The sequence below is a fragment of the Talpa occidentalis genome, unplaced genomic scaffold (genome assembly GCF_014898055.3).
Source record: "Talpa occidentalis isolate TD23 unplaced genomic scaffold, MPIMG_talOcc4v2.1 talOcc4.16, whole genome shotgun sequence".
NCBI classification, from domain to species: Eukaryota; Metazoa; Chordata; class Mammalia; order Eulipotyphla; family Talpidae; genus Talpa; species Talpa occidentalis.
The window spans coordinates 77,987,900-78,015,582 of NW_023601653.1; the positions used below are offsets into that span (position 1 = coordinate 77,987,900).

Consider the following 27,683-nt stretch of genomic DNA (forward strand, 5'->3'; position numbering starts at 1 on the left):
CGCCCCTTATTTTAATAGTCCTGATAATTGAAGACTGAGCCTCTAGAAGTTTAATGTTCACTGGAAGCCATGTGAAATAGCATTCATTTTGCTGAGTGACAGCCCTATAAGTGAATAGGACTTGATTTATTACATGGTTAGTTTCTTGTTTCAGGAGAAACTTGTCTTCAATTAAGATAATGCAATAGACTTAGGCTTCACATTCATTAGTGTTTTGTTGTTGTTTTTGTCCTAGCAAGAAACTGAATAAAATGCTCTTAAATGAAAACAAATTGATGCATTATTATTAAATTGCAGAGGAAAATTGAGCAGGTTGCAAATGAGACTGGTAAAGCTTTCTTTAGAGGTCAGTATACCCAGAAATCTCATGTGCTACAGAATTCTCAGTGAATTTCCTAAAATTTGGTGACGATAAGAAACAAAATGTCTTATATCTGGGAGAGATGCCTTAAAGAAAATAGGCGTTTTTCAAGATTTGTGTTGTGATAGAGAAGAAAATATTGGGAGCGTGAGGAATCATCGGAGTGGGGAGTGAGAGAAAGTGGTAGAATGAGTGCAGTGAAGATGGGCAAGAGAGTTTGGATGTGAACTTGGGGAGCTGTGCATTTTTTAAGGCGTTCTCTCCCCTCTGCACACTCCTTTGCTTGTGTCTGTACTGCCGAGCTAGCGAGCTCCTGCTCTTTTAGATAGTGCACAGAGCCTTGGGAAGGTTTTTATTTTATTTTATCCCGAGCTCTGCTAGAACTTTGCTGCAAATTGGTTTCTTTATCTAATCCCTGCATTGGGAAACCTGGAGAATATTTCCTTGTCTTATGGCAAAAAAATCTAATAACATTCTTAGATGTTTATTTTATGGCCTCTTTTTTAAAAGGAGTTTTAGTCATTTGATATAAAAAACATTTCCTCAAAGTGCTCTGGTTGAAGGTGTCTTCCATTCTGTCTTGAAGTACCTCTTTCCATTTGTTTGTCAGTTAACAGAGGCACAGGGTTTTAAAAATCAAAAGGTTCAACATTAAGTCTTTTATAGTATGTACGGTATAAAGGAGACTACTGTAATCACTTTCTCTCTTGTATCCCTGTCTTTATTATTTACATTTCTGTCTCCCCAGTAAACCCCCCCCCCCACACACACACATATTCACACACACTTATTTACATTGTCTTTTAGGGAAAACTTAAAACAGTTTGGGGATTTGTCTTTCCTAGATTATTTTAAATCAGCAATCTCCCCTTTGTTCTATTTTTCTTAGTGAAATGTATGATTTCTTGATTTACTTAAAGTAATATGGTAGTTTGGGCCAAAGCTGTGCCCTTTCAAAAAACATTTCTTTTTAGGATTTCCATTGGAGAGTTACCTATGAAAATCAAAGTACAGAGGAAGACATGGCCTTGAGGACTGTGAGGAAGACATGGCCTTGAGGACTGTGAGGCCATTGCTTTTTTTGACCACAAAATACTTAGTGATAGCAACTAAGAGTGAGTATTATGGCAGGTGTTGAAAGATGATAGACCTAGGTTTTAGGAACTTACTTGATGATAGACCTACATTTTAAGAACTTGGTGAAATAGTCAAAATAACAAAAAGGTTTAATTGCCAAATAAATGATATAGAAGAGAAATAAATTTTTTTCCACCAAAGAGAGCTTCAAGTTGGTATGATTGGAGGTAGGTTGATGGAAGAAGTGTGATTTGAGCTGGGCTTTACAGAATGGTTGGGTAGAAGAGTGTGAGCCAAAGTAAGGTGAGAATGTACAAAGTGTTTTGGGGGAGCAGTGAACAGATTAGTTGGGCTGGGGTAGGAACATATCCGCCCCTCCTACCCCTGGCAGATAAGCCTGCGAAGAGAGGATAGAGCTAAACAGTAAAGATTTTTTTTTTTTTTCAGTTGCAGTTATCCTTACAGACAATGGAGGTAATTGCAGATCTTGAGATGACACATCGTCAAAGATGTACTGTGATGCTTTAGGATGATAGGGCTGCAGTGTGTAATGGGACAAAATCAAACACCTCGTTAAATGAGTGATTTGGCCAAACTGGCTGTGGCGAAGACGACTTGGACTAGGATAGTAGTGATAACGATGGGAAGGAAGGAGAATAAATGTAATTATATGTGTGTCCTGTAAATGTGTATTTAAGTAACATTTTTCTAATGTAAGGAAAAAGTTGTTAGGAAGACTCAGAAGAACTTGGTGAATAAGTTCACATGGTAGAGACGGAAGAAGTAGTTAAAGATGGTTCTGCTTTTTTAAAGTTTGGAAACAGAATCTTCTATTTGGAAAATCTTGGTATGTTCTGTAATAAACGTTGGTAGTCTAGCCCCGAGTGTCTCAGTTAGCATGCTCTCTTTATTTCTGATTTTTGATCCTTTCTCCACAAAATGTTTTTCCCCTTTGAGCTCCTAATATTAGTATTTCTTTAAGGAAAACCTAAATCTTCCACCATCATTATTCTCTGTGCATTCTCACTGATTAATCTTTGTGAACCTCTACCCTTCTCTTGTCGTTGGAATCTTTCCTTCTCTCCATTTATGGGCATTTAACTTATTTTTTCCCTTACTATTCTCTCCTGACATTCAGGTCAGAAAAAGCAGAAAAAGAATTATGCACCTTTTCATAGACAAAGTGGGTGACTTTTGTTCTCACTGCAACTCAGTGGCTTTTTCTTTGATCATTTGCTATTATTCCAGGTGCTGCCTGAGAATTGTAGTATCTGAGATTGCAAACTGAATTAAAGGCAGCAACTGTGAGGATTCTAATAGATGAAAGCAGACAGAAAGTTAGGCCTTACCAGCCAGAGCTGTTTTCTATTTCAGTTAATTAATCTTTTTTTTTTTTTTAAGATTTATTTATTTATTTATACAAGCACTGGGTACAGTCAGAAGCGCGGGAGGGTGAGAGAATTCACCAGAGCCAGAGCGGGGAGCAGAGCAGGCAGAAGGACCGAAGTCCACTGCTGAGGGGAGCAGCGGGCGGCAGGAGAGGTCTGCGCGCCATGTGGGACCCTCCTCTGGTGGCCGGGGAGCAGCCGGGGATTGAACCGGCGCTGCAGAGGCTGCGGGCAGCTTCGTATCCCAGCGCTCAACCGCTGCGCCACCGGGGAGGCCCTCAGTTAATTAATCTTGATCTGCGGATACATGCTGTCAGGCTTGACTTATGTGAACTTCCTCCATGTAGCTGGGGTACAGGACAGTGGCCAGTGGACCCTAAGTGTCCACCTTCAGTATACAGTGGTCATTTAGAACCAAGACTGAGCTCAGGGTGTTGCCTTTCTGTCCCAGCTTTTTGTAGTCAGTAAAGACCTTTCAGATACTGAACTACCCTTGCATTCTTGAGATAAACTCCACGTGCTTGTGATCTGTTACTCTTCTATAGGAATTTTGTATAGGAATTTGTGTTCTTAAGGATGTTGGTAGTTTTTGGTTTTTCTAATGCTGTCTTTGGTATCAGGATGATGCTGTCCTGGTAACAAAGTCAGAGTCCCCTTAATATTTTTGGGAAGAGAATGGGTAGAATTGATTTTTTGAGAATTTGGTAGAATTCTCCAGTAAAGCCATCTGAATGTGTGAGTATGAATGAAGTGTTTAACTACTTCCTTGACACAGAATAGTTCAGATTATTTATTTCATTCTGGGTTTTTGGTGAGTTTTAGTACTTTGTGACTTTCAAGGAATTGATCCATTTCATCTAAAATGTTGAAATTATATGTAGTATATGTATGTAATGGTATGTTTATTTATAGCAGTATATTGTGGTTATTCATTATCAAATATTCATATTTATAGTAGTAGCTTATTATCCTTTTAATATCTGTGTCTATAGTAACATCTTTGCTTTCATTCTTGATATTGATAATTTGTATATTCATTTTTTTCCTTTGTTTGACTAGAATCTTACAGTTTTATTTATCTTTTCAAAGAAACAGTTTTTGGTTTTGTAGGTTTTCCTCTATTTTTCTATTTTCAGTGTCATTAATTTATGTTTTTACCTTTCTTTTCTTCCTTCTGCTTGTTTTGAGTTAATTTTGAATTAATTTTCCCTTTTTTTTAAAGATGGAAACTTAAGTTGTTGATTTGAGACCTTCTTTTCTCATGTAAGCTTTTAATGCTATAAATTTCCTTTTAAGCACAGATGTGGCTGCAGTTTACAAACTTTGATTATGTTGAATTTGACTGCCCTTTAAACTTCCTCTTTGACTTATGAATTATTTAGATATGTGTTGTTTTGAGTGTTGGGAGATTTTTTCAGAATCTTAATTTTATTGATTCTAGTGTAATTCTATTGTGGTCAGAGAACATAATTCCTATGATTTCAATACTTTTAAATTTGTTCAGGTTTATTTTATGACCCAAGGTATAGTCTGTCTTGGTAGCTGTTTCATGTGCGCTTAAAAAAGAATGTATATCCTGTTGTTACTTGTAAAATGTCTATAAATGTCAGTTATATCCTTGGCCGATGATGTTTAGCTGCTCTGTGTCCTTGATTTTTCCTTTTAAAAAAATTAAAATGTAATAAAAATAAAAATTATTTAGTTATAAATTATTATTGCAAATTGTGGATTTGCATATTTATTTCCTCAGTTCTATCAATTTTTGCTTCCTGCATTTTGAGTTTCTTTGTTAGATGCATATACATTTAGGATGGTTGGTTATATCTTTGAGTAAATTGACCTTTTTGTCATTATTCTATCTCCCTCTTTATTCCTGGTAGTTTTCCTTGTTTTAAAGACTACTTTGTCTGATACTAGTATAGCCACTGTGGGTTGATTCACGTTTTTCATGGTATATTTGTATATTTCTACCTTTCCCCCTCCAAACAAAGGTCTCACATATTTATTACCAGCCAACCTAGTACAGAAGAGAGTACAAAGAGAAAAATGATTCCTAAACAAATATAACCAAATACGATGTTTTCATGTAATGTGGCAAGATGCTGGTGACCTTGATGAAGCATCACTATGTGCGCCGCCTCACGTGGGGTTTATAGCCCTAGCTTGCTTCTCCTCCAGTGTCACCTTGCAAAGTTGTACCTGATTTTATTTCCGGTTTTCATCCAAATCCATTGGGGAATGGGACAATTCTGCTTTTGTTTCTTGACCAGGAATTGCTTCATCTGAAAGTCTCATGCATGGACATGGTGAGGAACAGGTTTTGTTTTCTCCTTTCTTTTACTTTAAAACAATTTTTTTTTTTTGGAAATAATTTCAGATATATCATAGTTGCAAAATAGTATAGAGTTACTATATCTCTTCACCCAGTTTCCCCTAATGTTAACACCTTATATAATCATAGTACATTCATCCAAACTAAAGAATTAACATTGATGTAAGTACTCTATTGAAGAGGCTACGGAATTTTATTTGCATTTCATCAGATTTTCTTTTTCTTTTTTTTTTTTTAAGATTTATTTATTCATGCATACAAGAACTGGGGTACGGGCCAGAGGTGGAGGGGGTGAGAGGATTCACCAGAGACAGAGTGGGGAACAGAACAGGTGGATTGACTGAAATACACTGCTGAGGGGAGCAGCAGGCGAGACAGGAGAGGTCTGCTGCACCATGTGGGTCACCTCCCTGGCTGGGAATCGAATTTGTGCTGCAGTAGTTGCGGATAGCTTCATTGTGCTGACTCTTAACTCCTTGCGCCACTGGGGAGGCCCCTCATCAGATTTTCTAACGTACTTTTCCTGTTCCGTGATCCAATCCAGGCTGCCATATTCCATTTAATATCCTTTTATTTTTAACCTACATACATCATTGTATTTAGTAGATTTCTAGTAGACAACATATAATGTATCTTCTTTTTTAAAAAAATCCATTCTGATAATCTTTCTTCTAATTGATGTGTTTAAATCCTAGATTTAATATAAATTGGTATTTTAGTTTTTGGTCTGCCATTTTATTGTTGTTTTCTACTTGTTCCCTCTGTTTTATGTTTCTTTGTGTCCCTTTCAATATTTAAATCTTTTCAGTATTCTATTTTATCTATTGAGTTTTTTTCACTATATCCCTTTGATAGTTATTTTGGTGTTGATATGCGGTTACAATTCACTATAGTCAGTTTTCAGTCTACTTAGAACTAATATTTACTGCTTCGAGTGGGATGTAGAAATTTTACTACTGTATAAATTGGTTGATCCTCTCCTTTCTTGTTGTAATTATCATATGAATTACATCTACATACACTGAAAACTTCATTAGATGTTACAATTTTTGCTTCAACCATCATTCATATTTTAAAGGACTTAAGAGAAATAAAATAGGCTATTACATTTACTTAGATATTTACTGTTTCTATTGCTCTTCCTTCTTCCCACAAATTGTAAGTTGCCTGTAATATCATTTGCTTTTCTGCTGAAGGATTTCCAATAGCATTGCTTTGCCAGGTCTGCTGCTGCTAAATTCTTTTGACTTTCTTTATTTGACTTTATTTCACTATTGTTTTTGAAGGGTATTTTCTCTGGATATAGATTTCTGGATTAACAGTTGTTGTTTTCTAACTGCTTAAAAATAAGTTCCATTGCCTTCTGTCCTCAGTGTTTTTTAATGAGACATGTGAGTTACCGTTTCCCTGTGGGTAATGCATCATTTTTCTCTCATTGATAAGATTTTTTTCTTAGATTTAGTTTTCACTGGGTGACAATTTGAATTTTATCCTCTTTGCTGTTCATTGAGTTTTTTTAAAACTTTTTTTTTTTTTTAAAGATTTATTTATCGGGCCTCCCCAGTGGCGCAGCGGTTGAGCGCTGGGTTGCTAAACTTCCTGCAGCCTCTGCAGTGCCGATTCGATCCCCAGCTGCAACCCGGCCACCGGAGGAGGGTCCCACATGGCGCGCAGACCTCTCCTGCTGCCCGCTGCTCCCCTCAGCAGTGTACTTCGGTCCTTCTGCCTGCTCTGCTCCCTGCTCTGCTCCCCGCTCTGGCTCTGGTGAATTCTCTCACCCTCCCGCACTTCTGACTGTACCCAGTGCTTGTATAAATAAATAAATAAATCTTAAAAAAAAAAAAAAAGATTATCTATGCATGCAAGAGCTGGGGGCACAGGCCAGAGGTGTGGGGAGCGAGAGGACTCACCAGAGACAGTGGGGAACAGAACAGGCAGATTGACCGAAGTGCACTGTTGAGGGGAGCAGCGGGTAAGTCAGGAGAGGTCTGCTGTGCCATGTGGGTAGCTCCCTGGCTGGTGGGGGATTGAACTCGTGCTGCAGTGGCTGTGGATTGCTTCATAGTGCTGTGCTTAACCCCTTGCGCCATCAGGGCGGACCTCATTGAGTTTTTTAAATGTGTAAGTTAGTGGCTTTTACCTGATTTGGAAAGTTTTAACTGTTCTTCAAAAATCTTTTTTTTTGCATCACAAGCCTTCTCCTTCTTATAAGTCTTTGGCAATATAAATATTAGACATTTTTGGAATTGTCCAGCGGGTGCTTGAGGGTCTGTTCTTTTTTCCCCCTTTCATTTCTTTCAGTCTTTTTTCTCTCTGTGTTGTTCAGCTTGGATAGTTTTTGTTGATCCATCTTCAAGTGCAGTGATTCTTCCGGCATCTCAATTGTACCATTGAGTCCACCCAGCAAATTTAAAAATTTTCATTGATGTGTTTTCTGGCTAAGTTTTTTTGTTGTTTCTTTTTCTTAGTGTTTTATTTCTTTGTTGAGACTATATTTTGCACTCAATTTAAGAATATTTGCCTTTTAGTTCTTGGTGTAGTTATAGTAGCTGCTTTAAATTTTTCATCTGATAATTCTGATTCCTTGGAGTTGGTTGATATCAGTTGATTGTGAGATGTTAAGATTGTCACGTTTCTTTGTATATCCCTTTGGATGTGTGTCGTGGACATTTTGAGTATTATGGCCCTTTGGGTTTTCTTTAAATTTTATAGACGTTTATTTTCTTGTTAATTTGTTTTAGCAGGATCAAACCAATTAGGTTCGGATTACAGGTACTTACCTGCTTTCTATGGGCTGGGGTCCAATATCTGCTCAGTTTTCAAAATATTTGCTGTGTTGTTCGTGTCTATCCCACATATGTACCAGACAGTGGCTAGTCTTATACCCGGGGAGTAGTGTACCCCATAGATCAGTTGTCAGAATCTTTTGTATGCTGTTTACTCAGATGCATGGATGTGCAACTGGGGAATGATTCTGGACTTCCCATAGAACCTTATTAAACTCCCTCCTCCTCTTGTTTCACCCCCAAATTTCCAGATAAAATGTTTCCCTCTCCTTCTCTCCTGCTCCTCTTGCTAGAAAGCTGAGACTTGTGTTGCTCTGCCCTGCCTGTACCTCCTGTGACGACATTTCCCTTGGGAACCAAATGGCAAGAAGATGGGGAGAGAAAACAAAGCAATGGAGACTCTCCGTGTGCTCCTGGGCTCTCAGTTCCTTTGGTCAGAGGAAGGTTTTCCTGTTACTGCTGTGATTGCCGCCCGCCGCCCATTGTCTTGTGTGGGGCTGAGAGACTGGAGGAGACAGGCGACACGGGGGTATTTCCTCCACTCCCTTGACCTGTAGGGGCTCTTGGACTGGAAAGAGAGTTCTCTTGTCGCTCTCTCGTCTGTATCTGGTGTATAGTTTTGGGTTTAGATTATCTTTGAGTCCAGGTTAGGAGATACCAGAAGAGGAAAAAAGGGAAACTCTGCTGGTTTCATACTATTTTGAGTATTGATTTTTCTCTCCCAATCTTCCTGTTATCAGTGACTTTTCAGATTCATCAGGTAAAGCAAGGAAGCAATTCTATGTGGAGGTTTTCACTGAATTTAGTGGGAGAGGCAGGGTAGAGTGGACACTCCATCTTAACTGAAACCAAAAGCTCGGGTGTTTATTAAGCACAGGTCATGTGCTCTGACCTACTTTATCATGCCTGCGGACATAGGGGGGAGGTGAAAGCTCTTAACCTTCCCTGTCCTGATGGTGGGACAAACCCTGCAAACAGAAAGTGGGTGTTTTTTCCTTCTTTCTGGTTCTACATTAGCACATAGGGTGTGAGAAGTTTTTATGTAAGAAGCAGTCTTGACATATTTACTGTTATGGAGACCAAAGAGTTGTCATTTAGGGCTTTCTTTTTATGTGGTTTGTGTTGTTTATTTGAAATTAAGGCTTTCTGAGAAAATCCGAACTATGAATTTTCCAGCATAATAGAGTATTTTCCTAATAACAATTCTTGGGACATTACATCTGAGACCAGAAATCAAATGAGTGAAATGTTTAAAATTTTTCATATTTATTTGGCTTTGATTATGTTAGTCTTTGCTTCAGTTACTTTTAACAAACTAAAGTAGCCATAAAATTAACCTGAAAAAATACTGTTTTAAAGTGAATAGCATATTCTTTCCAAGTGGAACCCTAATTGGGTAAGTTATTAACTAATAAATAACTGTGGGTGATCCTTCAAAGAGTCTTGTTTTAATGCCTTGCATATTGAACCCTGTGTTATTTGAAAAATTGGAAAGAGTGTATATTATTTTTTATTTTTATTTATTTATTTTTTAAAGATTTATTTATTTACTTATTATTGTTATTATTATTTATACATGCACTGGGTACAGTCAGAAGCACAGGAGGGTGAGAGAATTCACCAGAGCCAGAGCGGGGAGCAGAGCAGGCAGAAGGACCGAAGTACACTGCTGAGGGGAGCAGCGGGCGGCAGGAGAGGTCTGTGCGCCATGTGGGACCCTCCTCTGGTGGCCGGGGAGCAGCCGGGGATTGAACCGGCGCTGCAGAGGCTGCGGGCAGCTTCGCAACCCAGCGCTCAACCGCTGCGCCACCGGGGAGGCCCTGTATATTATTTTTTAGTAAATACAATACAGTGGGAAATATAACAGAGTTATCTTAGTGGGCTGTGTATTTAATACAGTAAAGCAGTGATTACACAAAAGATTCTCTGAAATTCTTGTTAGAATTTACCTTTTGAACCTGTTCCACATCAGGCAAATTAAAAAAAGAAAAAGGCTCTGTAGGGTCAGACACTACTGTGGGGCAGACCTGCAAGGGAAAGTGTGGTTCTTGGTAATTATTTGAGTAGAACAAGCTTTTTGGAAGATACGGACATGGCTCACAGTAAAACAGTACTAAAAAGGGTAATATGACGGTACCAAGGGGCAGTACCAAGGTGAGGGACAGGTCCCTCTCCATGGGTCTTACCCGTGTGCTCAATTGCAAGACTACTCAGGCTCAGGGAGCAGCAATGGGGTTTATTTAACGAACAGGAGATTTGGGAAAAGGGAAGAGTTTCTAGAGGCCACAGTGGCTGACGGCTTTACCCCAGACAGTGTCCAACAGCAGGGAGCAGTGCTGGACGATCAGAAGCAGTGGCCAGCTCTCAAAGGTGACCGGACACAGAGTGCCGCCAGAGCCAGTGTCAGACACTCCACTGTTAGCAGCTCTTTGTGAGCTATTGGTGTGAACCAATAGCTCACAGTTCTTTGAGACACTGGGACCTAGGCCAACAGTGCTCTTTGCAGGCAATGTCTGAGTGTAGTGGCAGGTCTCTGCACAGGTCTACAGAGGTCTGGTGAATTCCAAAGAGGCCTGGAGCAGAATCCTCCTTTCTGGCTCTTGCTCTGCCTTCTATCCTCTTTCAGGATCCCCTACCCTATGAGCCTGATTGGACCATTTTCAATCCTAAATGTCACTTCCATTTTTTAATTTCAGATAATTAGCTCACAAACAAAACTTGAACCTAACTGGTGCATTTATGATCCAGGCGGCAAATACAAAAGGGGAGATTCCATTGCTTGCACAGACTCAGCCTGCCCTGAGCTCAGGGCAGGTTCATGGGCTGGTGGCTCTCAAGAGCTATTGCTGGAGCCACCCTGAGTGGGGACGGAGACACCATACCCAATGCCTCCTCATTGTGGTACCCAATGCCTGGTACCACAGTGCAGAGGGGGAGGGATGTGCCTGCAGCAGCTGCAGGTTGGGCTCCACTGAGAGCCCGTCATGTTGGTCCAGTTCTCCATGGGCCTCTCTTTCTATAGCTCCAGGGAGCTGCCACACCAGAGCTGCCCCAGTGGGGCCCAGTGCCCTCCTGGCAGCACTGGACAGGAGCCACAGGGCACGGGGTTGCCTCTGTGCCAAAACCCCAGGGCTGCATGCCTCGGTATGGTGGGGCAGCTGAGTGCCGCAGCCCACTGACACGGCTGCAGGCCTGGACCTGGGCCGGTGGCGCATTCTGGAGCCAGCCACTAGCGCCCCGAGTCCCCACCACTCAAACCCAGCTGGCGGAGGAGTTACCCTCAAGCCCAGTAAAGCCACCACTGCAGACGCCCTCTGTCAGGGAAAACCCCTGCTGCTACCATCCAGGTGGTTACCACAGGAGCCTCCAAACCTGCTGGCTCCAGGGAGGCCCCTGCCCCCTGGGACATACTAAGGCGGTGAGGAACCAGCAAAACCAGCCTGTGCAGTCACACCAGCACATCCTTGGCCCTCCTCAGATCACCGTGTTCTAGAATAATGCGTTGGAAGGAGGACTGTCAAGAAACTTTTTATTGCTTTAATCTGTATTTTTTATGTGTGTGTGTAATTTGGACTTTCATGCTTGTTATTTCAGTCTATACAAGTTGAAGTAAACAGACTTTTACAAAATATGCTAGGAGGGTTAAACAGATGATCGCAGAGTGGAGAGAATGTCACATGTTCTATATAACCTGCCACCTAGCCACGTGAGGCAGCAAGGAGCACTACTGCCATTGTCACCCCCAGATTGTACGTTTCATATAAAAAGAGTGAAAACAGCTCTTTGGCATTTAATTAGCTTCATTCTCTTTTAATCTATGAACCATGATAAGCCTGAACAATCTCAAAATCTTCAGCACAAGAATGTATTTATTTATTTATGCATACAAGAACTGGGGTGCAGGCCAGAGGTATGGGGGCTAAGAGGACTCACCAGAGACAGAGTGGGGAGCAGAAGAGGTGGATCCACTGAAATACACTTCCGAGGGGAGCAGCAGGTGAGACAGGAGAGGTCTGCTGCATCTTGTGGGTCAGCTCCCTGGCCAGGGATAGAATTTATGCTGAAGTGGCTGCGGATAGCTTCACAATGCTGAGACTTAAGCCCTCGACTACCAGGGAGGCCCCAAAAATGCATTTTCTTCTAATAGATGTGGCAATTTCAGTTTCTTTACAAAACAAGTAAACAAATCACAGCAAAAACTACACACAACCCTCAAAGTTGGCATATTCCAGTGGCCCTGGATTTTAATGATTTTCTATTATACTAATTTAAAAAATAAAATGTGATTTAGCTTTTGAAAACATCATTAAACTTTTTCATTGTAATTATACCTACTTTATAAGCAAACTGAAGTTGTTAACCCAGTGAAAGCCAGGGTTACACCTCAAACTGCTTTTATGCTAAGAAAACTTCTTTGAAAGTTTATTTTTTAAAAACTCAGAACCAAGCTCACAGGTATAACTTGAAGACTCAACAATATACTCTTTCAGATATGACAGTAGCAGTTTTAAGCATTTTTAGAACTGGGGAGCATATATACAATCACTGTAAATCACACATAAATATCAGTAACTTCCTGGTAAAATTATACTATTTCCTCAATGATAAAAAAATATCAAACATGTACTACATTTCAGCCTTTCACAGACTACTGAATCTATAATTACTAAGATGTATAGGCTGAGAAATACATTTGGATACTTGAAAAGACCCTGAAAAAAAAACAAGAGCTGAAATGTAGTTTTAAACTATTTACAAGATCTCAGTTACCAAACAACTAAAAATACACACTAACAGATAAATGGGAATTTATTAAAATCAAATGTCTCCAATAATACAAAAATTAAATACTAAGGCTTTTCACTCCCATGCTGCTCTATGCAGCAAAGAGAAATGTTTTCAGTAGGAACCAGCATTTCTCTTCAAGTGCCTTCTTGTGTGTTTGGCAGCTGTTTCTATATTCTCCTACTCCACTTGACTTTGAAAACTCTCGTGACCAAACATCGTGACTCAAACCAAAAGTATAAACAAATGATCACTGATTAAAAAGAGGAGCAAGTGGTTCACCCTTGGGGGAAAAAAAAGGAACTGCAAAGAATGGGGTGTGTGAAGTTCGAATGCCACTACTTCAATTTCTCTGAAGCAATTTATGCTTCAGTCATTAAGAGAAAGACTTTATTAAGATGAGAAGATTATTAGTATGGATCATGTTGTGGGGTAACTGTCCACTCAGCTCGTACTCCTTTAAGAAAATCACATCCACTTGAATACGATCCTATAAATTAAAATTTATTATTATTCCACATATTTGTCCATTTACAAAGCCCAACAGGCTTTCTTTATAAAGTAGACCAAGCAGTAGCATTTTCATTTTTATTAATGCCAGTCTGTGGAAATAATTTACTACAACCAGATCTCTCAAAACAGTTTTTATGTAAGAAACATACAAAATTTTTGTTTCAAAAAAAGTCACTGCAATACCAGAAAGAGTAGTGAAAGAGATTGAACAGTTTCCTTTCTAAAGGATGCACTTCCTCTGCCTGTCTCAAATTCCAAGTGCTGTTTGTCATTTTCAGAGCCAGTTTTGCTCAAGTGCTTCACTGCACCCACCCAGGTCCGTCTTCCGGGAAGTTCTCTCTGTGTGTCTCCTCTTTACATTTCCGGGCTTTTGAAAATTGTTCTTTTTTATTCTTTTCTTGATGGGACTGTAGGAGGAGCCGGCTCCTGGAGGAATTCAGCTGAGGTGATAGTGCTTCTGGATGCTGTTGAATCTCCACTGTCTCTTTATTGTCTTTGGTATGTTCAAACAATGTGTAGGTCACAGCCATCCCCAAGCTTCCTGTTACTTGCCTAATATATACAGCTGATGATAGGGTGTTGTTAAAAAAAATATTCATGGCCTCTCTGGTGGTACATGGGGTTAAGCACAGCACTGTGAAGCTGTCTGCAGCCTCCAATCCCCAGGTGCCCAGGGGCTACCCACATGGCGCAGCCAACCTCTCCTGCCTCACCCACTGCTCCCCTCAGCAGTGTATTTCAGTGGATCCTCCTATTCTGCTCTCCACTCTGTCTCTGGTGAACCCGTCACACACCCCCACACACACACCGCTGGCCTGCACCCCAGCTCTTGTATGCATAAATAAATAAATCTTTAAAAAAAAATAGTCATAGATTTAGTTGGAGGGTTTGGAATATGTTTCTGTCCAGGAAATCTCTATTAGGAAGACTTCGGGGTTACCATTTTCACAAAACCGAACTTAATTCCCGGAAACTTTTGTCTCCTTCATCAGTGGACCGTAGTGCTTCCAGTCCCATCTCCTGCTCCTCATATTGCCCCTCGCTGGGCGAGGCAGACAGGAGTCACGAGCACCTCTGACCGTGTCCAAGCGGCCAGCAGGTGGCCAGGCAGTAATGGCAGAGCTCTACCTGTGTCTTCTACTTTTTATCTCCATGATGTTTTGTGGCCATGTATGTTAATATGCTTAGCATATAAAGCAAGTGCGACCCTTGCTGGCTGTAAACTTACTATATCTCTTGCAGTTCCCTCTTGGATGCTATTCCCTGGATTTGGAGGTGGAGATCAGAGTTTATGGCATTGCTGTTCCTTGTTCCTCGAGGGCAGTCAATGAATTCTTAGAATTTGGAATCATTACCGTGAAAGTCGTGCTAATTTCCATTTAGGAATACAAAGTGCGGTGTATTGAGGATTCCTTTTGGATAGTGAGCGGTCAAAAAATGGTTACTGTAGGGGTGGGTGTTCGTTATTACTCATCAGTTCTGCTGCCTTGTGCAGAGCCTGTGTGATGATTTGGCTACAGGGTAGGACACTGCTGTTATAATATCAGCTCATGTACACTGTGGTGCCTCTGGGAATGAATTTATCTGAATATGAGGAGGCTGAGGTAGTTCAGATTTCAGTTTTGTGTTAGAGGAAATAGAGAAGAAGGGGGAAGGACAGAGTCTCAGCCTCAGCTGTAGATCTCTTGTAGGCAAGCCGGGCCAGACTAGGCAAGGTGAGGGCCCTGGGAGAGGCCAGAGTTCTGCTAGGTGGGCACAGTGGCCAGGGAAATCTAGTTACCTCAGCCGGAGGTATGGAACAATCTCCATCAAAGAATGTCCAGTTCTGTATTTTGAGGATTGTTTTTACCTCCGGTAACGAAGTAGATCAGGAGTGTGCCATGGAAATGCATTCTTTTCACCAATAAGAAGTATTGGTGCAGTGGGTTTATAAGATAATTGCTCACTAGAACAAGATGTTCCCAATAATGTGATCCTATGCTTTTGTACACAGGATTCTTGCAAGGAAAATTTTAATTAGTTATTTTTTTTCACGAATCGACCCTAAACCATCACCGATTTTTTTTTAAATCAAGTTTTTGTCTTGGAATAGTTTTAGATTTACAGAAAAGTTGCAAAGATATTACAGAGAGTTCCTGCTTTTGCCTGACTCAGTTTCCTGTAGTGTTAACCTCCTGCAGTACCATGGTATACTTGTCAGAATTAAGAAACCAGCACTAGTACATTCCTGTTAGGTTCCTGATTTCATTTGGATGTCCTTATTCTCCTCCAGGACCCAGTCCAGGCACCACATTGCACCACGTCTCCTTTGTCACCTCAGGCCGGTGACAGTGTCTCTGCCTTCCCTCATTTTTTATAACCTTGACGGTTTTGAGGAGTACTTTTTATAGCCTGTCCCTCAGTTGGGGTTTATCTGAAGCCTTTGCATGTTAGATTAGGGCAGATACCTTAAAGGTTTTCAGGAAGAATGCCTTAGAGGTAAAGTGCCTGCCCATCACATCATGTTGGGCGTGTCTGGTGTTCAGGTGACAGCACGGAGATGTTTTATCACTTGGGAAAGGTAGTGTTTGCCAGGGGTCTCTACAGAGTGACTTTCCCTTCTTTGATCCTTTCTCCCCCTTTCCGTGTATTCTGTGAAATGAGTCACTGAGTCCAGCCCACACTTCGCAGGAGGAGAGAAGATCAAGCTCCGCCTCCTGAAAGGAGCAGCATCTCTCTCTGTTACTGGGGTTCTTCTGTCAGGGAAGGTTTACTCCTCCTACCCATGTATTTATTGCCACTAATTCACATTAGTGTGTACTCATGCATGTATTCTATACATTGGGTATAATTTATCATGCTGTTTATTTTATTATCCAAATTGTTCCAGTTTTGGCTGCCGGGGGCTCTTGCAGATTGACTTCTGTGTCTCTGACATGTCCTCACCCTTTTGCAACCCGAGCACTTCCGTCCTTCCTGGAACTGGAAGATGTCCTTGGCTCATCTTGTGTTTTCCTTGCCCTTGTTTTAGAATCAGCCATTTTCCTAAGCAGTCCTTGCACTTTCCATGGAAGAAACCGAGATCTGCGCTATGAGCCAGCAGTTACAGTGCTTGTGACGCTGCTGTCAGATTCTGATCCAGTTCCACAAAGTCCACGCTGGCCTTTCCCCCTCGCTTATCTGGTTTCCTGCTCTGCCAGTGAGAAACCTGCCTCTCTACCCACAGAGTAGGTGGTGGATTGGCTTACTTATTCAGTCCCGTCTGCATCACAGAAAGCCGTCAGAATTGTGAGACACAAATTGCCAGTTAGAGCACAGGGTTTTTACACCATCCCTGCTGTCTTCAGCCTTCTGGTTTCAGTCTAAATAACATTTCCCAAGATTATTTAGGTCAGCTCCTTCCCCTCCCATCCCTTTTACTGAGGATATGTGATACGTTTATAATACTTTCGATTCATCGGTCACAATCTGTTTTTCTGTCTTGGGAATCCTCTGACATGGTGTTTTTTAAAAGTTTGTAATCATTATAGTTAACTTTTTGTAAGGTACAGTCCTATGGGTTTTGGCAAATACATAGTCACGTATCTACCACATTCTATCACCCTAAAAAAGTTTTTCTGCATCTCCTTATAGTCAGCCACGTCCCATTCCACCGTGTTAGTCACCCCTCAGCTGTTTTCTGTGACTGGTTTTGCCCTTCTCACAGTGTTACCTGAATGGGATCATACAATAAAGAGTCTCTCATTTAAAGTACATTTAAGATTCTTCTATATCATTGCATGAACCAATAACTTACTCCTTTTTGTCACCGAATAATATTCTTTCCATGGAGGTACCACAGTTTGTGTTTTCATTCAGTGGTTGAAAGACTTCTTGGTTGCTTCCAGTTTTGTACCTTGATAGCTGGAGACTCTGTAAACATTTGTTTACAGGATTTTGTGTGAACATAGTTTTCAGTTCACTTGGCTAGATAACTGGAAGTGTGATTGCATATTGTACTTTAGATTTAATTTCTAGGAAGCTGCCAAACTGGGCAGCATTAGAGTTTCAGCACCCATTTTCAGGGTTGATTTTTTGTTTTGTTTTGAGGGTACAGGGTATAATTAATAGTTGAATAGATTTAGGCTCAAATAAAAGGAAACTAAATTATTTTCATTTGATAAACTAGAACTCAGCTTATCAAATCACTGCTGTGTAGATAGCATTCTTTGGTGAGTGTATGATACAATACATCTTGTTTGGGTCTTCAAAGGCATTTGCTATCCAACTGGGAAGGCAAGATTTGGTAAGCAGTCGTGTAAGCCAGCATTTAGGATTAGGCTGGGTAACTGAATGATAACACAGGGAGGTAAGTGCCCTTAAATGTATTATTTACATTTCCCAAGAGTAGGGGTAATGCCACACCAAGTAGGGTCACAGGGGCGGGGGTGGAGACCAAGGGAAAGCATGGCCCCAGAGCCTTTATTGTTTTCTGTGAGAAATGCAAAGCAGGGCAGGGATAAACCGCTTAAAATTGGCTTGTTTGAATAACTCCAGTGAGCTTTGGGACAGAGGGGCTGTTCCTAGTTGTCTGGTGCCTGATTCGGCATTGATTTAAGGCAGGGGAAGTTCTGACTTGGTGTTTTAGAGTTAAATGAAGGACAGCTTCAGAGTATGTACACTGGAGGTGCCAAATGGCAGGTAGTTTCACCCTGTGATTAATGGATGCCAAATAGACAAATACATAATCTAAGAAAAAACATAATACCAGCACAGCCTTCCTTTGTAGCACTCTCTGTCTGCCGGTTGAATAATTTAGTTCAATGCATTCTTGACTGTCTGCTTCAAGACAGATACAGAGGTATATGAGATGAGGTATATGAGGTCTTTGCCTTTAAGGAGCTCAGGATATGTCAGGATAAAAACAGATTCATTCACTAAGTAAATATTTATTGAACATCTACCATGTGCCAGGCTCTTGCCAATGTCTGAGATGCAGGGGTTAATCTAACAAATGGAAAGTTCAGAACCAACTAGAGTACATTGCTCTCTTTTATAAACATTAATATTTAATACAAAAAATGCATTCTCCCATTTTGCTGTTTCTTGTTTCCCTCCAACCACGCGTTCCCCACTCCCCAGTTGTTTCCTGGATATATACTTTAAGATGTAGAGTTTAGATTATGGATTTGAGTCTTCACATTCTTGAAAAATATAAACAAAAACAAATGATTGACTTTTTATTTTTTTAAGGATCTGGAACAGATATTTTAAAAACTCAGAAAACTTTCATTTAGATAGTTGTCTTTTGTTTTACCTAGAAACCATGAGTTGGGGGACACAGCATCGTATGTGGCTGAAGGAGTTGGGGGTATTAGAGCTGTGAGAGAGAGAAGGTTTACTCAAATGTATTACTCTTTTGAAGCCCACTTTTCTCATTTGGAGAATTGGGTTAATGGTTGTAATTTGCTCAGCTTATCTTACAGTATTAAAGATGAAATGAGGTAATAAATATGAGACTTAAAGTACAGTACAGACATAAGGAATGTTACAGTGCCTTTACTTAGAAAGCCTCAGAAAAAATTGATGTTATAAGTGAATATCTTTTTTCTTTTTGTTTCTGACATTTACTCCAAGGAGTGAGAACTGGGAGACCCAGATCTTTCCTTCTGAACACCTGCCTTGTTTCTCATCTGAGTTGTGACTTGGCTGTGATGTGCTGTCTGATATTTAGTGATTGTTTTGAGTGACTTAGTCTTGGTGCTTCCAGGGCAGTGACTGGAGAGTGTAAATATCCACGTTCTGTCTCCTGCAGCACCTAGAGTACAAAGCACATAATAGGAGTTCAATACCTATTGATTGATTGATACTTGTTGAATGTTTAGCATATGTAAATTAAACCTTTGGGGACTAATCTAAAGTTGAATATTTACAAGTGAGTGAGAAATGCGTCTACCAACTGAGAAAGCATCAGGGAATGGAGTTGATAAAGGCTTGGTAGGTTTGAGGGACATCCTGATATAGATCTTAAAGGCACTGTGGGTTTAGTGTGGGAGACAAAAGAAGGGCCTGCCCCAAGGGGGATTGGGTGTGGGCGTGAGAATGGCAGGTTAGAAGGTGAACGCCTGGTGGAACAGTAGTAACGGTCAGATTGCTGAGGTTTAAGAATAATTTCAAAATTGTAGTTATTTCCTGTGGTTGCACATTTGTCAGAGTCAGGCAAGTGACCTTCAAACTTTGTTCCAAGTGAGTCCTTGTCACAGTGTAGACAAACTCTTCAAGGTTGAGGCTTAATGCTTCCTCTTGCTTCTGCAGAGTCCATCACTTAGGCTGTGATGCCATTGACAGCCCAAGTGGCATGTCAGAGGTTTCCTAGCGGTTCTGTTGCCCAGCTGTTACAGCTCTTGCAGGTAAGCGAGAGTGAGCAGCGGCCTATTTTAGGGCAAGGCTTCAGAGTTAGGGTAACTTTCCTTCTGGAGGATGAAGGGGATTCTTGGCGCATAGAGATTTTCAGATGCCAGGGGCTGGGGGGCTGGGGGTGTCGGCCTCCAGCTGGTAGAGACTGTGATGGAAGAAGAGCTGAGAGTTGGTGGTAAGGCCTGTGTCTGTGTGGGCCAGCGATGCTGCCTCACCCCTGAAGCACAGATACCTTTCTTACCCACGAGTTACAGCAGGTTGGCAAGTACCCGCCTCCTTCATGTTCACCATCAGCCTAGTTATATATTAGCAGGCGCTTGTTATATACTATTAAGTAATACTCCAAGTGATGTTTTTAGCGGTGAGCCGGACAACACAATGTTGACATGTTACCTGCTCTTGAGGATCAGCGCAGGACTCAGAGTCTACATAACCTAAAAGCATGTATATCAGTTGTATAAATGTCCATCTGCTATGTTTATAATAAAAGATTTGTTTAACTGTTTTGCCTTGGAAGAACTACCATGTAGAACAGGGATTTGACTGCTTGCCTTCAAGAACTAGCGTTCAACACTGATAGGTAAAAGCTTATAGAGGCAAATTTTGATAAATTTTTTAATTTAAATTTTGGTGAAGTTTGAGGCATGGAATACACTCATTTGTTAACAGATGAAACAGGCTGCCTCATTCACATTCAGTGCCTACCACAGGTGTGGTGGTGGATGGAGGCTCTTGTCTCGGTAGTTTGTAAAGGAAGTGCAGCATCAGGTATGTGGTGGGGTTATCAGGCCTTGGCACAGCTGACATTTTGAAAGGGGTGATTCTTTATTGTGGGAGCTGTTCTGTTAACAGTAGAAGGGCGAGCAGCATCCCTGACCTGCTGCTGTAGGTATACCATTAGAACCCCCTCCCCAGGTCTCCAGACTTTACTAATGTTCCCTACGGGGAGAAGCATCCCCCCAAAACCCCCCTGCCGCCCACCCCGCACTGGGCTGAGCTAGGTGAAATTAAGGTGTTTCAGAACTGTAGTGATTTAAACTTTTTTGTTTTGTTTTGTAAGTGAATTCTGCAGCGTAATTTTTTTTGCAAGTGAGGCCCTATATAATTGGGGTGATAGTATTCTGTTACCTTCCAATTCTGGGAGGTCGCCTGAGACTGGAAGGTTTTCAGGATCTCCTAAATGATGTTTGTGAGCTTGGAATCTACAGGACATTCGCTAAACATCACGTACTCTTGGGGAGGGTTAGGCGGTGAAAGTGAGGCTGGACAGCTTAGTGTAGAGACACTGGGAGTGACTAGTGTGAGGAGGAGAGAGGAGAAAGTGAGTTCCCCAAGGCAACCGGGTCAGTGGTGGCTAGGCAGAGGGCGACGTTTTCTTGCTGCTCTCCCAAAGCCTGCGCAGGTCGTGGTGCAGGAAGGAGTGGGTGCTGGGGCAAACTCAGTCTTGATCTCAGCTTGCGTGCTGCCCCCTCCACTCACTGGTTATGACTAGCTGAGTGCCTTAACTTCACCATGCCTTGTGTCGTTTGTTTTCATCTTTAAAAATTGTGGTAAAATATATATTAATTCAATTTACCATTTTCATACCTTTTCAAGGTATGTGGCATTAGTACGTGGTTCTGCAGCCATCACTGCCAGCGGTGCCAGAACATCTCCAGATGTTCGTTTTCCCAGACTCACACCCTCTCCCCAATCACCACCTCCCTGCTTCCCTGCCCAGTGCCTGGTAACCGCGTTTCTTTTCTCGGCTTCTGCAAATCTGACTGCTCTAGCACCTTCCATGACTCTGACTGCAGGGCCACAGTATTTGCTCACTCGTGGCTGCCTTGGTGTTCTCAAGCTTCACCAGTGCTGGAGCGCGGGATGGAATGTCCTTTTTATGGCTGAACAGTATTCCACTGCATGCACGTTTACCCGTTCTTCTGTCAGTGCGCTCTTAGATCATTTCTTCTTTTTGGCTACTTGTAAATAAAGCTAGTATGGGGTCTTCTCTCCCTTCAAAGTGGCAAAAAATGATGCTTCCTTTTTTAGGGACACAGCAGCTGTCTGTAAAGGCTTTGTGCAGAGGGTTGGATCCTGGCACATAAGTGGCTCTTTCCTCATCTTGTTTTCAATCTCAGCTTCTTCATTTTTGCTTCTTTTTTGTCTTCCCTCCTAGTGCTGGTGGTCAAACCAAAGCAGGAACTAATGGATTTTTTTTTCCCCTGCCAATAAAGTCCATTTCAGAACATTTTGCAATCCATGTTCTCCAAACTGTTTGTGCTGTATCCAGACTAGTCCATCTCTTTGGACATTTTACTGGATTGTAAACTTGTCTTAAATTTTCAGGTTCCCCTTAGTGCTTCCAAGAGTCCTTCACTTAATCTCAGTGTCACATTTCCCCCCAAGACAATTTGTTCCAAAACCTTGCTAATGGCTGCTTGCTGTGCCTAGGGTCCTGAGGTCCCTTGTCAAGGGTTTTGTTTCATTTGTCATTCAAAAGCCTATTGATATCCTGAGGGCGAGTTTTAGATACACTTGGTGAATTTCATTGCTTTGTTCCTGTGACTCCTGTCTCTAAACACACCGGCTCCTTGCCTCTGTGGGAAGTGCTGGCTGGCCCTTTTCTGTCTGTGCTGTGCCATCTGTCACAGGGGTCATTGCTTAGAGGCTCGCTGCTTCCCTGCTGGGAGCAGGTGGTCAAAACCAAGGGCTATTGACAGGGTCAGATTGGAGCAGCATACCAATATACCCCAAAGCTGACTGCGGAGTTAGTTGTTCTCTGTTAGAGGAATAAGAGACCTTGCTTTGTTGCTTTTGTTTGTTTTTTTGCATTAAAGAGGAGGAAATGCTGATAAGATCCTAAATTATGATTTCATCCCTGTGGTTCGCCCGCTTATCTGCTGTCCTGTCTGTGCTCTTGCCTCTGTCTGCCTAGCTGGTCTGGACTCTAGGACTACTGTGGAAAGCAGCCTTGAGCGTGCAAAGAAGGCAACATCCGTGGGAATCATGGACGTTGCAACTACTCAAGCTGATTCATATCATCATACATCTTGATCCTGTACAAACAAAATAAAATACCCCTGAAATCTCTCAGTGATCTCATGCAGTAAAGACCTTGGTTTTAAAGTTTGATTTAAAGAGACTGAGCTCCAACCACTCAGGAGTCTGGGCCTGACTCACAGGAGAACCAGCCCAGTGCTGAGTCACTTAGCCAGCTTCATTCATTGATCATGTGCTTGTGCACAGCTTGGTTGCAAGGTGGGAGAGAATTACTATTTTCAAATGTTCCTTCCTGAGGTAGCATGGTCCAGAAGTGAGCTGAGAGACAGGATGCTGTAGTTCTATTCTTGGCCTAGCTATGCACCTTCAGCAAGATCCTTTCCTCTCCCCACCCCCAACCCCGTCCCACTGTGTTAATATGGAAGATCAGGGAAATAAGTAAAACCAACAAGACAGATAATAACAGAAGGGTTTTTCGAAGACTAACAGCATGACCAGGGAGATTATGAGGGCATGTGGCCCCTAACCCCCTGACTCCCCAGCTGGCCAAGTTTTGTTGCCACTGCTTGGCTCGAGTAAGTCCCCGCAGCCTCCAATAATGCGAACATGAGGAGTGTCTGCTGGACAGGTAAGTCTGGCCAATCCTAGTCTTTGTTCTTCTTCAAACCTGCAGTGCCTCTTTCCCAGGGTTCCGCATTGTGCTTGGGTACATTCAGCTGTTTTTAAAACCACAAACACAATTTTTCTGCAAAGTGGCGGAATTACTTCAGAACAGTTTACAGAGGAAGTTAGGGCTAGGTGAGTGGTCTCAGGATACTGAAGTCAGCTTGACCCAGTGTGAAGTATTGCTGGCGTCTTTGGGGTCCCCTGGTTTCCCTCCAGCTCTGGTGTTTGTCTAACTGCCCTACCTTGTGGCTCTACTGTCACTGACTAACTTCAGTCCCCAACATAACATACCTGTCACCTCCTCTGATGCCTGGAGAAGTGAGGTCTTTTCTGCCGAGGCCTCAGGTATTATCTATCCCTTGGCATCATTAGCATCCGTATGTGGCATCTCTAGGCTTTGCCCACAGAATTCTTTCATTTTTAATATGGAATATTAAAAGTATTTCGAGTATTTTGTATTTTTATATGACATAATTTAAGCATCCTGGAAAGTATAGGGGATAATATAATATTTGCTCTAGGTCTTTCTTTTTTTTTTTTAATCTAAGAATTATTTAGCGCCCAGAGGCACCCTGTGCACTTCTCTCCTCAACTCTGTTGAACAAACCTTTTCGTCCAAAGCAGAGCACTTACTCTCCCTGCAGGCGGTCTGCCTCCACGGCCTATGTTCATGTCTCTGTTTCCTCAAGTGTTCTCACAGTTCTCTCCCCACCCCTTACTGTGACCTTGCGCAAATTGCTTTACCTCTGTGAGCTTTCTGTTTCTCATCTGTGAAATGAGATTGATAGCAACACCTGCCTTCTCCAGGTTATTTTGAGAATCGCATGTTGTAATCTATGTGGAAGGGGTCTATAAAGCTCCGTGTCACATGTGGGGCTGATTACCCATATAGAGGCAGCGCAGCCGTGTTTTCTGAGGCTGAGGGGGGATTGCCAAGAAAGGGGTTACCTGGGGGCTTTTCCAGACTACTGCATGTGTGTTCTACATTGGTATATGCACGTATACACGTAGCTATTAGAAATTCAGTTTAAAGGGAAAAACTGCTAGAATTTTTTTTTAAAGATTTATTTTTTCATGCATGCAAGAACCGGGGTACAGGCCAAATGCGCGGGAGGGTGAAAGGACTCACCAGAGACAGAGTGGGGAGCATAACAGGCAGACTGACCGAAATACACTGCTAAGGGGAGCAGCGGGTGAGACAGGAGAGGTCTGCTGCGCCAAGTGGGATTCTCGCTGGCCGGCGGGGATCGAACCTGTGCTGCAGAGGCTGCGGACAGCTTCACAGCGCTGTGCTCAGCCGCCTGCGCCACCAGGGGAGGCCCCAAAACTGCTAGAATTTTTAAAACCAAAAGATGCTATGTAGCATTATGTGAACTCAAATGTTAAGTAAGGTACCCCCAGACCCCATTTCTTCTAGGTAATAAAAGGGAACTTGACCACATCTTTGCTAGAGGTCAGGGAAAGGTTTAGGGAACAGTTGTCACTCTCCCTTTAGGGGCAGGACAAAAGGGATTGTTGGGGGAAGGGGAGAACTACTCAGCCTCCAGGGCCTTCATTGTTCTTAGCTCCAAGTAATCTGCTGTGCCAGAGGAGGGCATCTGGAGGAGACCAGCCCCGAGAATCCCCGATGACCTGTTTTGAGCGTCTTCCGTAGCATTCTGAGCAAAAGGGACAGCACAACCAAAGATGCAGGGATGGAAAAGTACCGTAGGAGTGAGGAGAGGTTTTATGAAGCATAAGATAAAAGCAGATACTGTCTATTAATAGGCTACAAAGGGCCCTGAGTGCTCATTTAAGTATTTGAAATTTTAATCAAAAATCAGTGGAGACTGTGAAGGGTATTGAGCAGAAAGGAGTCCTGGCTAGCAAAGCTCAATTTTGTGCCAGTTTCTCGTTGTGTCCACTAGCTAAGGATGGCCGTGCTGTCCCTGCGGTTGCATGTACTGGTCACATTCGTTTGTGATCGGGAGTTAACAGTGGTTAATAATCATTAAGGCACCATCACAGTCATGAATGATGTTCTGCTTTCACTTTCCCTGCAGGATCTTTTGGGCATGCCATCTTCTCTGACTAGATGAGAGAGAACATTGAACATTTCCTGGAAAAGTATAAGATTGTCTTAAAATATGTTACAAATGAGATTTTTTTTTTTAATCACTCATTTTTTTTTTTTTTTTTTTTTTTTTTTTTTTTACCGCTTTCCTTGTCCCAGTATAACATTCTTTTCCTGCGTTCAGAAGAGCATACTGATCGATGAGTCAAATTCCAGGTTCAAGTCCTGGCTCTGCTGCTACTACTTTTGTGACCCTGAGCCAGGCCCATAACTTTGTGAGGCTGTCCTGGAATGGTTTGTGATTGTGGCTGAAAGGCAACTGTGGAAGGCATGCATGTTGCTGTGTTTTGCACTTGGAGATACTGTTATTTTTTCCCTCTTTGCATTTTTTTTTTTATTAAACATCCTTATTTATTTTTTCACAATATAGGATGTCTCCCCTCAGGTGCAGTCACCACAGTTTTCCCAACACTAAGGTGCCCACAGTCCTCCAGCACACTCCACTGCACTCTCCTCTGCCCCTGTGCTCTACTCCCTCCCTCTCCCTACTGTCCTGCAGTGTCTCAGATGTACCATCAGCTTTCAAGGGTCAGTCTTACGGTTTGTCTTTGTCTGATTCTTTGTTTGGTTTTTCTAGATTCCACATAGAAGTGAAACCAGCTAGTATTAATCTTTCTCCTTCTGGCTCACTTCGCCTAGCATAATCCCTTCCAGTTCCATCCATGTTGCTGCAAATGGCCTGAGTTTATCTTTTTTGATCACTGAATAGTATTCCATTGTGTTTGTGTGCCACATCTTTTCGATTCACGGATCTGTTCTGGGATGTTGAAGTTGTTTCCATTTCTTGGCTATTATAAATAGTACTGCAGTAAACAGAAATTCAGGTTTCCTTTCAAATTAGTATCTTTGTGTTCTTTGGGTAGATACCTACTAGTAGAATTGCTGGGTCATATAGTAAATCCATTTTTAGTCTTCTGAGGGATTGCTGCACTTCTTTTTTTTTTTTTAAAGATTTATTTATTTATGCATACAAGAGCTGGGGTACAGGCCAGAGATGGGGGGGTGAGAGGCCCCACCAGAGACAGAGTGGGGAACAGAACAAGCAGATTGAAATCTGCTGAGGGGAGCAGCGGGCGAGACAGGAGAGGTCTGCTGCACCATGTGGGTTTCTCCCTGGTTGGCCAGGGATCGAACTTGTGCTGCAGAGGCTGTGGATTGCTTCATAGTATGGTGCTTAACCCCTTGCGCCACCAGGGAGTCCCGGATCTCTACACTTCTTTCTGTAGGGGCCGGACCAGTCTACATTCCCACCAGCTGTGATAGGATGCATTTTTCTCCACACCCTTGCCAACACTTGTTGTTTATGGTTTTTTTTTTTTTTTTTTTTTGATATGGACCATTTTCACATGTCGAGGTGGTATCACATTGTGGTTTTGATTTGCATTTTCCTGAAGATTAGTGGTGATGAGCATTTTCTCCTATGTCTGTTGGCCATCTGTATGTCTTCTTTGGAGAAGTACCAGCTTAGCTCTACAGCCCATATTTTGATTGGGTTGTTTGTTTTCTTTGTATTGAGTTGTGTAAGTGCTTTGTATATCCTCAATATCAATCCCTTATCAGATGTATGGCATGCAAATATTTACTCCCATTCAGTACGGTATCTCTTTGTTTTGGTTTCTGTTTCTTTCACTCTACAGAAGAAGCTTTTTAGTTTGATATAGTCCCCTTTTATTTTCTCCTGTATTTTCCTTGCTGCTGGAGATGAGTCTGCAAATACGTTTCTGAAGTTTATGTAATGGAGTGTTTTGCCTGTTTTCTTCTATGTATTTTATGGTATCAGGTTTTACACCTTGCAAGGCCTTTATCCATTTTGAGTTGATTCTTGTGTATGGTGTGAGAGAATGGTCTAGTTTCATTCTTTTGCATGTGGCAGCCCAATTTTCCCCCTGCACCATTTGTTGGAGAGGCTTCTTTTTTTGAGTGTATATACTTTGTTTCTTTTTCATGTACTAGTTGTCCATAGATATGTGGTGTAATCTCTGGGCTCTCAGTTCTAATCCATTGGTCTGTGTGTCTGTTTTTCCTTCTAGTACCACACTGTTTTGATTATTATGGCTTTTTAGTATAGCTTGAAGTCCAGAAGAGTAATACCTCCATTTTCCCCCTTTTTAGTCAGGAGAGCTTTGGCTATTTGTCATTTTTTTGTGGTTCCATATATGAATTTCAGTAGCTGTTCAATTTCTTTGAAGAATGCCTTTGAGATTTTTTATTAGGATAGCATTGAATCTAAATTCCTGTGGGTAGTAATGCCATTTTGACAATGTTGATTCTTCCTATTGATGAACAGAGAATATCTTTCCATTTC

The 27,683-nt window shown here is 41.8% G+C and overlaps 1 protein-coding gene and 1 pseudogene across 1 annotated transcript in view; one reads left to right on the forward strand and one right to left on the reverse strand.

Moving 5' to 3' along the window:
- The window catches only part of SCN8A (sodium voltage-gated channel alpha subunit 8), a 164,924-nt gene that overhangs the window by 7,214 nt on the left and 130,027 nt on the right, over positions 1-27,683 (forward strand). The window lies entirely within an intron of this gene.
- LOC119247936 (60S ribosomal protein L39-like) lies at positions 4,977-5,131 on the reverse strand (annotated as a pseudogene).